General features: G+C 51.7%; 1 protein-coding gene across 2 annotated transcripts in view; it reads left to right on the top strand.

The window, feature by feature from the left end:
* Positions 1-3,545: 3,545 nt before the first annotated feature.
* The window catches only part of NEXMIF (neurite extension and migration factor), a 372,359-nt gene continuing 363,929 nt past the window's right edge, over positions 3,546-11,975 (top strand). The window contains exon 1 of one of the 2 annotated variants that reach the window (XM_081964313.1): positions 3,546-3,766. The gene's annotated coding sequence lies outside the window, so the exon portion shown is untranslated. The remainder of the gene's footprint in view (positions 3,767-11,975) is intronic. The other variant, XM_081964320.1, reaches the window with a different exon arrangement.

Raw genomic sequence — 11,975 nt, 5'->3', positions numbered from 1 at the left:
CCCCATAATCCTGTCCATGCCTTCGGGGGTCACAGGGTCAAACTCATCCCAGATTGTCTCCTCAAGATTCATCCCCGTCGGCTTGCCCAAATCTACCCAGTCAGAGTCCAAGCCTGTCCGTATCTGAGCTATTTTATCCTGCAGATACTGAACATATTCTTCAGCCCTACCCTGCAAGGGGTCTTCCCCAGTTCCTTGGTTAAGTAAGGAGCGGGTCACCCTAAACAGGGCGGCTGGGCGGTTATCTGCGGACGCGATAAGAGCGGAAAAATATTGCTGTTTTGCCGCTTCCATCGCCACTAAGTAGGATTTAATATGAATTCTTACTAGTGTTCGATCAGATTCGGACCGGCTGGCCCTCCAGCCACTCTCTAGGTGTCTTTTCTGGCGTTTCATCTCCCGGAGCTCCTCGGTAAACCAGGGAGCCATCCGAGATCGACACTGGGTCAGAGGCCGCAAAGGCACAATGCGATCCAAAGCCCCAGCGGCAGCCCTATCCCAGGCTTCCACTAGGGCTTCGGTCGAGTTGTGAGCAAGGGATTCAGGAAAAGTCCCAAGCTCCATCAGGAACCTTTCAGGGTCCATCAGGTGCCTGGGGCGGAACCATCTAGTCGGTTCCGCCTCCCTGCGGCGAGGGGTAGCGGTATGGAAGTCAAGTCTGATGAGGAAATGATCAGACCATGACAAGGGTTGAATAGAAATATCCCCTAAATCTAGATCATTCATCCACTGCCCAGAGACAAAAATCAGGTCGAGCGTGTGTCCCCCATTATGGGTGGGGTCTTGAATTAACTGAGTTAGGTCCATAGCTGTCATGGAAGCCATGAACTCCCGAGCTGACTCGGATGTCTCGCCAATGGAAGGCAGATTGAAATCCCCCAGGACCATGAGCCTGGGGAAATCAACCGCCAATCCAGCTAATACATCCAGCAGCTCCGGCAGGGCTGATGAAACATAGCAGGGAGACAGGTATGTAACAAAAAGGCCCACCTGACCTCCAAGGCCCCACTTCACAAAGAGGGACTCACACCTGCCTGTCTGAGGCACAGTGACCTCCTGAGATCTGAGACTTTCCCTGATAACCACCACCACCACCCCGCCCCTGCCCTGGGCTCTCGGCTGGTGAAACGCCCGGAAGCCTGGTGGGCATAGTTCGCTAAGGGGCACACCCCCCTCATGGCCCAACCAGGTCTCCGTAATGCACGCCAGGTCTGCTCTACCCTCTTGTATGAGGTCGTAAATGAGGGGAGCCTTATGTACCACAGACCTGGCGTTAAGCGACACCACCCGGAGACCAGGGTCCTGTAATCCCGAGCACCCGGGGGTGCGAGAAGGGCGATGAGGGTCGGAACGCGCAATCACTCTTAAACAGCAAACCCGCGTCCTCCGAACATCATTTGGCCCTCGGCCCCCACCTTATCTGCCTCTCCCACAAACAGTAGAGATGGTGAACCCCCCAATGGAATGGCTTAATGTCTCCCCCGGAATCCCAACCCTTCCCAGCACTCCCAACCTGCGCCCATTAGTTAGCTCTGGCCTGTGCCCTGGCAGACTCCCCCCCAAGCCTGTCTGAGCCATCCGAATCAACCCCCCCCCCTTAAAATTTGGTTTAAAAACCCCTGTAAAAAACCTTTAAGAAGTCTCTTCTTCGCATGTGTGAACTTCAACTCTCAGAATTCCCTAGCTAGCATGCTTCTAAACCCCGATTCAGACTAATAAATAATTTAACAACAACAACAACAAAAGTTGAGGGCAGGACAAGGAATAATGGGTGGAAGGTCACTAAAGAGATGTCCAGCCTAGAACTAAGGAGACATTTTCTGAAAAGTGAAAATCAGTGAAATAGCCTCCTGGAGTTTTGGGTGCTTCATCACTGGAGGCTTCAAGAACAGACTGGACAGTCACTTGTCTGAAATGGTGTAGGGCCGTGATGGCGAAACTATGGCATGCATGCCAGAGGTGGCAAGCAGAGCCCTCTTTGTGGGCACATGCGCTGTCTCCAGCTACTCTCCTGGCTTCTGGTGTGCGCATGTGCCGGAGCACCAGAAACCCGAAGACCAGCTGGCCGGTGTGCATGCCAGCTGGTCTTGGGGTTTCTGGCACATGCATGTATGTTCTGTTTGGGCATTCGGTGACGAAAAGGCTTGCCATCACTGGCCCCCTGCTTCAGCAGGGAGCTGGAGTCGACCACCTCTAAGGACAGTCCAACACTGTTTTTCTATGTCCTAATAGTACATCTGGTTCTTTAAACAGCCACGTCATGCTGGTGAGGGGCACCCTAAATTTCACATCTGGTCCATCTCTGATTTAAAATTTCCTCGTGTTCATTAATTACTTGCTAATGGATTAGCATTAATTGATTGCTCTAGCCCCTGTATATATTAAATTCTAACCTGCATGGTTTCCAAGAGGTAAAGGGTTCCCCCCCCTCCCAGAATTCTAATTCTTCATCCTGGGTTGGAGAACTCAGATATAAGAATGAGGCATTCTATAGAATTCCTTTGATATAAATATGCAAATTCCATATATATGTTTTCATGATAGCAACTTGTCTTCTAAAATTAGTTGAAATTTACAGGGCAGGAAAGCAACCTCTTAATTATTTATGTACTGGCTGTATTTCTTTTATGAAAGATTTCTTTTGTGTTCACCAAAACAGGTTTATTTTCTCCCTTCCATCCTTGTATGGCCTTGGGTTGCAGGGCGTTTTGGGGAAAAGAAAAGCTGCTCTTAAACGTCGCCGCTTTCCTCTCCGCTCTCCGGTTCTGTCCCGAAGCCCCTTCAGGTGGAGGAAGGCAGCGCTGGGGGGGGGGGGGGGGGGCAGTCGGGGAAGAGCTTCCCCAACGCGGCGCCCTCCAGGTGTGCCGGACCTCCTGCAGTCCCAGCCCCGCTGAGCCGCAGGGAAGGGAGACTGCCCGCTGCCCCGGCCCACATCCGCCCAAAGCTCCCGCCGGCCCCGCTTTGACTCCGGCCTGGAGCTTAGCGAGCAACGCTGCTTAAGGCCGCCCGTCGGCCGGTCCCGAGCAGGAGCCGCGGGGCAACCCTGAGGCGGCGGCGGCGGCGGCGGCGTCCGGAGCTGCGGGGCGGCTGCACCAAGAAGCTCCCGCTCGCCCTCCGCCACCCTCTCCGGCCCCAGGGCGCCTCAGCCGGGCTGCCTTCCGCCACAGCCGCGGGAGCCTCAAGCGCGGCTCGGCTCGGCTCCCGGCCCGGCGCACCGCCTCGCGCCTCCCCCGCCTGGCCGGACCGTCCGTCGCCCGCTTGAGTGCCCGAGGCGTCCGGCCGGAGGCTCCGCGTCCTTCCCAGGGCAGGTGCAGCGCCGCCTCCAGCCCCGCGCCCCGCCCCGGGCCCCGGGCAAGGCCGAGCGGGCGGGGGAGCCCCAGGGCAGCGCAGGGAGGCCGGATGGGGGAGGCAGCCGGGGGGGCGGGGGAGGAGGAGGGAGGGGCGGGGGGGTGTCAGGCGCGCCCCCTCCCTCCCTCTCTCCTGCCCGAGCGGCGCTGCGCGGGGCCGGGCTGGCGGCTCCGGCGGCAGCTGCTCCGTCCGCATCTCCATCCTTGGCCCCTCCCGGCCGTGGAGGCGGAGGCGGCGGCGGCGAAGGCGGCGGAGGAGGCGGAGGCGGAGGCAGAGGCAGGCGCGTCCACCTGCACGCGCTGGAGCGCAGGGCTCATGGAGGAGCCGCCGCCGCCGCCGCCGCCGCCGGAGCCGCCAGTGCCGCAGTAGCCGCTGCCCTGCCTCGCCGCCCAGAGCCCGCAACGGCCGCCGCCGCAAGGTAAGCCTCGGGCGGGGCGGGCGGGGGGCTTTTGTGCCAGGCGGGGCGGGGGGGGGCGGCGGCGGCTTTTCTCCGGCCGAGCTGCGGCTGCAGGAGGGGCGAACGGGCGGGGGAGGCCCGGGCGGCGGATGGGCGATGCGGGCGGCGCAGCCTCGCGGTCCCCGGCAGCGCCCCCCCCCCATCGCTGGCAGCGGGGCAGGCGAGGCCGGCAGCCGCGGGCGGGGGGCGGGGGGGGGCCGTTGGCGGCTCCTCTCGGTCCGCAGCCGCGGGAGGAGGCGAAGGGCGGGCGGGCGGGCATCGGCGGCGGCCGGGGAGCCGAAGCGCTGCCCAGCCCGGGCTGCCGGAGTGGGGGGGCGGCGGCGGGGCGCGCCTGGCTCCGAGTTGCAGCCCTTCCTCCCTTTGTAGAGCTGCCCAAAAGAGGGAGGGGAGGGAGCCTTTGTTGGACGCGGAGCCCTCGCAGCCGGCCTGGCCCGCCGGCCCCTCGCGCGCGCTCCCCGGGGGGGACTGGCCGGGAGCCCCGGCGGGGCCGGGCTGGGCGCGGGGGGCTGCGGCGGGGCCTGCCTGCTGTCCTCGCCCGGGCGGCTCCGAAGTGAAAGGCGGCAGGCGGCGAAGAGGCGTCGCTCGGCTGGGCTGCTGGCGGATCCCGGGCCGCCTTCCGCGGAGGCGTCGAGGAGGCCGGGACGAGTCGGGCTCTTCGGCGCGGTGCGGGGGGAGCTGGCTGGCCTGGCCTCGGGGCTGCGGCTTCGGGGGTTGGGAGCGAGCCCCGCTTGCGGCCTTTTCATTCTCGCCCAGGCGGCGAAGGCGGCGTTGCTCTGCGCTCGCTTCGCTTCCCCGAAGCCCCGGAGCCCTGCAGGGGCCCGGCAGAACTTGGGGAGGAAGGGAGCAGCCCAGCCCGGATCAAAGCCCCCCCTCCCCCCGCTCCAGCGGCTAATGGGAGAAAAGTGGCTGATGGGCTGAGTCTCCCCCCGAGTGGAGAAGGGAGAAGCCAGCCGGGGATGCCGGGGACCCTCTGCCCAGGAAGCCTCGTCGTTTCTGGCGCCTTCCCAGCACAAGAGGCTTTGCTCTCCTGGGGCCGGGCGAGCCCAGGGCTGGCAGAGGGCGACCTTTGGCCGGTGGGCATGTTGAGAGACAACCCGTTGATTGGGGAAGGGAGCAGCGACAAGAGCAAAGTCTCCTGTGCAATAAGGGGGCCCCTGATGGGGCTGCATTAAAGCAGAGAGAAGGCAGATGGAAGATGTTTGGGGGAGGACCCACGTTTTTGCTGAAAAGGCTGCAGCAAGGAGATACCAGGGAAGGAGCAGGAAGGGAGAAATATCGGAAGACAGGAAAACTGGCAGTAAACTCATCCGGATTTTCAAGCAGGTGTGTTTTTTTTTAGCTCCATCTGGAGATGCGAGGGATGTGGGGGATTGAACCCATGGCCTTCTGAAATAGATGGACTTGTGCCAGGCTGGGCCTGAAAGGGTTACGGGAGAGGAGCTCACCTTCTGCTTCACTTTGTTGCCTTGAGCTCTTCCCCTGAAGGCCTCCAACCAGCAGGTGGTCCTTTCCATCACTGTGGTAGAGCTGTCTTCCGAGCATGGGCGCATGTGGCCAGAAGACCCTCCAAGCCAAACGGTTTAGGTGTGGGGCTGCAGAAGTGGGGAGCTCCATTGCAGAGCTCCATCTAGGGAACGTGTTGGTGAAGTCTTCATGCAAAGAAAGGTCTCTGGGCCTCTTTTGCAGGCCGGCATTAAGAGGACGGCTCCCAACAGTCTTCCAGGAAAACTCCTCTCCTTGCCTTCTGTGCCTGGGGATCTACGTGGATGGAATCACAAGACCTCTGTGCGTGGTGGGGACTGGCCGCTTCTTGGTGTCAATGTTTTTATTGGCCAAAGGACGGACTGACTTTCCTCCCTGGCATTTGAATCAGGGAGGTAGTTGCTGATGCCGCTTGAGAAGCCTGGCTGCTCAGTTGCCCCGGGGGGGGGGGGAACTGGATGCTAGGAAAGAGATTGTACATAACTATATGTGCGGCATTACATAAGCACCCCGTTTTATTTAGGTCTTGTATTTGGTTGCATCCAAGGAACTTGGAGCAGGAATGTGGACAAAATATCAGATCAAATTATTATAAGGCACAATCTCTCCCTCCCTCCGTGTCTCTCTCTCTCTCTCTCTCTCTCTCTCTCTCTCTCTCTCTCTCTCTCTCTCTCTCTCTCTCTCTCTCGTCTTTTTGTGTAAAAAAAACGAAATCCCATACAACTTGGTTAAGCAAGCACAGTCTACCTGGTTTTTAAAAGTCACTGGTTGGATGTGACTGTAGGAATGTCAGTGGCCCTTGGAGTATTTGGTTTGCCAAGCCAGGCGCTGCCCTTCTGGGACATCCCAGCTAGCAGAACAGTGGAAGTGTTGAGGCTACCAGTTGAGGAGCAGCCAATGGCAAAGCCGGCACAGGGCAGAGTTATGAACTTCATGAGGCCATTGGTGGAAATTCTAAGAGCTTTTGAGCACCTGCCGGCCGTGACTTGACTGTATGTGCTGTTTGGTGGTTATCACCACTTAGGATGGCTCCGGGCACCTTAGAATAGGTCGAGAAGGGCAAGCAGGAGGAAAAGAGATGGAAGGATCTGAGCATGTCTACTCTTGAGGAGAAAAACGAAAGGAAAATCTGTTAGTGCTGTTGAACCATTTCCTGAGATCGGTGGCATTGGTGGCCAAACAGAAAGCAGGTTCCCCTTCTCTATATATGCCCAAGGAGAATCATTTTCCAGAGATAGAGCATAGAACATAGAATAATAGGGTTGGAAGGGACCTTGGAGGTCTTCTAGTCCAGCCCCCTGCCTATGGCAGGAGGTCCTATACCATTCCAGACTTTCTTTGGGCTTGATGGGATATGTGATCATAGAAAGAATAACAGAATAACAGAATAGAATGATAGAGTTGTTTTAATTTGGCTTTTTGTGCCATGGGGGTAGGGCTTGATGACCTCAGAGATCCCTTCCACCTCTAGGATTCTACAGGCCTCTGGCATGCGGCAGGTCCAATCAGAGCAGAGAACATCCCCTTCCCGCTACCATGGCTGTTCCTAAATCTGTTGATGTATAAGGGCATGGCAGGCAGCTCAATCCTCCGTATTTTTTAAAAAATAAATATTTGTCAAAAGAACAGGCTGCAGCAATTATGCAAACGCATGGGTAAGATTTGGCATGCAACATGCCTGTTAAATCAACCTGTTCAGTGAGTACATCTGCTATGCACCAGTGCTCCGTTCCATTCCTGCAAATGAATAGACTTGGCTTACATGCTTTAATTCCTTCTTGGTGTGTATCTTGTCCTCCCAAATGCTCTGTCCGGGTTTTTGTGAGGACTCCCATCCTGATAAGGCTCCCCATGCAGCCCTCGGCCCAGTGGAAGGGGGCAAAGGGGGCTCTCAAAGGGTTTGCTTGAAAATAGGCTTAGGAATTGATGGTGAGGTTCTCACTGATCCACTTCTTCATTATTCATTTGCAAGGGGACACAAAAAGGGCTATCTCTCTATATGCTTCTTTCGGATATTATGGCCTTTAGGAGATAAACTGACCCAGAGTTTGGACTCAGAAGACCCTCTGCCACCCTCATTTGCCTGGGTCAGCTTCACAGCCTTTTCTTATGCTACAGAGAGAGAATTTCATCTATTAGTTAAGACAACAGGCTACAGACCAGGAGATGGGAGTTCTAGTCCCACGTTAAACATGAAAGTCACTGGGTGACACTCACTCTAGATGATAGATAGATAGATAGATGATAGATAGATAGATAGATAGATAGATAGATAGATAGATAGATTGATAGATGATAGATTCTAGATGATAGATAGATAGATAGATGATAGATAGATAGATAGATAGATAGATAGATAGATAGATAGAGAGATAGAGAGATAGAGAGATAGAGAGATAGATGATAGATAGATAGATGATAGATAGATAGATGATAGATAGAATGTGTGTATATACACACACATACATATATACACACAAACATATAGCCACAGAGAGAGAGATTTATATACTAGAACATGGAAATCTACTTTTGGTTCTTTTCCCAATGAGGCTTTTCTTCTGCGGTTGCCCTGCCCCACTCAGAAAATTTTGGGAGAGGATGTGCATGTGTTGTTTGCTAAAGCAATTCTTGAGTTTCCTCTGGCTTCTTCCCCTTTTTCATTTCTTGCCAGAGAAAAAAACTCTCTTAAGAGCTGAACGGTGGGAGAGCTTCACAATGGTGTTTGATTGGGGACCTCTGGGAGGGCGGGAGGGAGAGAGACACCCAGCCAGGGATACATCACTTTTTAGAGACCCTTGAATTTTTGGCTTCTGTGCAGAATGCCACCCCAGTTAGGAGCTCTAGGGTGTGTGTGTGTGTGTGTGTGTGTGTGTGTGTGTGTGTGTGTGTTGGTAAATTCTGAAGGTTGGTTGGTTGGTTATTTATTGGTTTTGAAAGCTGCCCATCAATAATAGCTCTCTGGACAACTTACATGCATTTTAAAATACAATACAACCTAATGTAAATAGTATGGAATAAAAATATCTCAAAAAGCAGCACTAAAGTTGAATCTAAATAATGCAGCATAAACACAGCATCCACAGCATTACACCAAAGATTAAGAATTAAAGTAATGTGATTGTGACTGAGGGGTTAACCTCTTGCTCTGAAACCAGCCGTCCTTAAATGGCCTCTGGGGAGAAAAAGCATGGAGGTCAGGGCCAGGTGGAAATCTTGGGCAGGGCGTCCTGTGGATGAGGCACGACTGCTGAAAAGGGCCTTCTTTATCCATCTCATGGACTTCTTGAGGACGAGGGGGAGAACCTGGAAGGGAGCAGAGTCTCTAAGGAAGATCTCAGAGTCCACCTAAGAAGGCAGGGGAGGTAGAGGAATTCAATTCTGGCCTTGAGAAGGAAGGGGGAAAGGTCCAGAAGCAATGGGTTTGTCTTGGTAGCAGCCTCAGGCTTCCTCCAAGGCCATTCCTGCAGGAGCAGAAGAGCCCTTCCTTGGAGTCTTTGGACTGGCTATCAAGTTTCTGTTACAATACTCTACAATAAAGGGCACCGCTAAGATCCTTGCGAGCATCTCTGTTTCTTCACCTGGCCTAACGCAAAAGAGCTGGAGGAGGAATTGCTCTTCAAAGTAACTTGTTCCTAAACAGGAGAGTTGTAGAGCATCAGAGGTGGATGCCAGCGCTTGGATCTGGGCCTGGGAATGTATAATCAGCTAGCCAGATCCAATCAGCAGCTCCGCAGCTCCGTTTTGAAGCATTGGAAGCTTCCAAATTGTTTTCAAAGGTACCATTTCATGAGACGCATTGCAGTTATCCACCTGGCAAATTATTGGACTCTTAATAACTTTTCCAAGGTCATCCTTGTCCAGGGAGGATCATAGGCTGCTATATATTTTCATGCTAATAGGAAGCAGTCTGAGCTATTGAGGGTACATGGGTCTCCAGGGAGACTGAAGAGCCCAGAAGGAACATGGGCCGCACCTCTGACCTTGGGCCAATATGATCTCTTCCAGAATAGATGCATTCCAAATATTGCCCATATTTGGTGTTTGTATCTCAACAGGATTGAGTTTCTGTTGAAATCTAGTAGATTTCATCCAGGCCTTGGCTTGGATCACCAACAGCCGTGTCTGTGTAAGCCCAAAAGAGATCGATGAGGGCTTCATCTTCACAGTAGTGGTGCTTCAGCCAGTGCTTCCCAAGTAACACCTCCCAACGGCATTGGGTTCATGGACAGTCAGCCTGACAAGCACAGGGGAGGAAGCTTGGAGCATCTGCATAATGGGTCAGAACAGTAAAAACGAGGCATTGTTTTCTGGATTTGGTCCTCTGAGTACGTAGAAGCAGAACTCACTTCCCAGCCATAGTTTCCCAAAGGATGGTATGACTGAGGGCATCAAAAACCATTAGAAAGTCCGAGAAAAGCTTTTTTTCTGTTTCGGCAGGGTGAGCAAGATCATTTTTATTCTAAAATCTGACCTGGAAATAGATGTAGAACCTTCCTTTCCTCTCAGAATGCCTGGAGCTGAAGGGAATATCAGCAGTTGACTTGATGCTTGTTTTCATCCTCTGGAGCAGCTTCGGTCTCTTCACAATGCCCCCTCCCCCCCCATTTCTGCTTTTAAATTCATAACCTCCTGAAACCCAAGGATGATGTTGAATTTTAATTGGAAAATAAACCTGCTGGTGTAATAATTTGTTTTATCTTTATTTTTGGAATACTGTGTGCAGCTATGGTCAGCTCACTTTGAGGCGGACATTTAAGATTGGAAGAGGTGAAAAAAGGGTGACCTGTCTAATGGAAGAGCTTGGTGGGACTCCATCAAAAGGGCTTTTTAGGTTAAGTAAAAGTGGGCAGGCATAAAGTCCTATAAAATCATCCTTGGCCTAGAGCAGGGTGTCCACACTTGGGAACTTTAAGACTTGTGGACTTCAACTCCTAGGGAATTCTGGGAGTTGAAGTCCACAAGTCTTAAAGTTCCCACGTTTGGACACCCCTGGCCTAGAAAAAGGTGGATGTTTTCCCCCACCTAGATCATGCTGGCCGTGGAATTCTGGGAGTTGAAGTCCACCCATCTTAAAGGTGAAAAACACTGACTTAGAATTTAAGGCTACCCATTCAAAGTTTAATAACCCCAGGAAGGAAAAAGTTCTTTACCCAAGTGTGAATTAACCAAGAGCTTTGTTGGCATCAGAAATAATGATGTTTGCTAATTTCAATGGCTTTTAGAAGTAAAGTATCATCTTCATACATTGCTAAAGAAATCCTGGTATTCATAATAATCTTAAATATGATTGCTTAACTGCCAGAAAACAGGTCAGTTATAAATACACATTTATAAATACATGGATAGATACTTGAAAATAAAATCTGAGCTAAGAGCAGACTTTTCTTTCATTAAATTATACTTGCCTTTCTATCTAAAGGCAGAATTAAAATGCATGTTATACACACACACACACACACACACACACACACACAATATATATATATATACAAACACAGTGTGTTTGTGTATATTATAGTTAGTTCTCTGCTTACCCCTAGTTGAACTTGCTCATCAAGGTTATAAGTCATGATGTAAAACGGAATGGTCATGTGACTGACCCGATTTTATGACCTTTGTGGCTAAGTGAACACAGTGACTGAACATTACAGTTGTTAAGAAAACCGGTTGTTTGCGATGGGCACAGTCTTGTCAAAAACTGGGAGTTATTGCGGGTTTTTGGCAACAGCATTAAAAAGTGCATCACATGCTGTGTTGTGTCCCATTTGCCAACTGCTCACCGTTTGTTCCCATGACCAGGAGGGCAACCGTTGTAACTTCAGGCTCGGTTCATAAGTAGCCCCAGGAAGGTAAGTCAGGGACTATCTGCATGTATGTGTGTTTGTGTGTGTAGGTATGTATGCATGTATATGTGTGCATATAGTGTGTGTGTGTGTGTGTGTGTGTGTATAGCATATACACACAGAATGTGATATATCTCATATATGCACACATACTCTATATGCATATATACATACAGACACATACCTGCAGATAGTATATGTATGTGTGTGTGTGTATGTATGTGCGTGTGTATATGTATGTATGTATGTATGTATGTATGTATGTATGTATGTATGTATGTATGTATGTATGTATGTATATATGTATATATGTATTTGTGTTACAACCCCTGGTATGCCCAAATATGGGAGGGAGCTCACTCCTCCCTCTTTCTGTCCTTCGGCTCATCACTGAAAACCATCCAGGCAGAAACCCATATTTTTATTTTTAATGTTGCCTTTTTATATTTGTGTTGTATTTGTGCTGATAAATAAATAAAGGGAGACTAGTATGGATCCATTTCAAGCTATTTAGCTCTCATCAGCTAGCCATACCCTTACTGGGATTTGAACCTGGGATGTGTTACATATTAGGCAGGAGTCTTAGCCACTAAGCCACAGGCTCTCCTCCTTTTATCAGCTGAGCCAGGGAAATAGGTATGTATTTGTGTTACAACCCCTGGTATGCCTAAATATGGGAGGGAGCTCACTCCTCCCTCTTTCTGTCCTTCGGCTCATCACTGAAAACCATCCAGGCAGAAAACCATATTTTTATTTTTAATGTTGCCTTTTTCCCTGGCTTAGCTGATAAAGGAGGAGAGCCTGTGGTGTAGTGGCTAACAAATCTGCCTAATATGTAACAC

This window comes from Natrix helvetica (genome assembly GCF_964273705.1).
Source record: "Natrix helvetica genome assembly, chromosome: 11".
Taxonomy (NCBI): domain Eukaryota; kingdom Metazoa; phylum Chordata; class Lepidosauria; order Squamata; family Natricidae; genus Natrix; species Natrix helvetica.
Note: the sequence above shows the minus strand (reverse complement) of the source record. Positions and strands in the feature narration are given on the sequence as shown.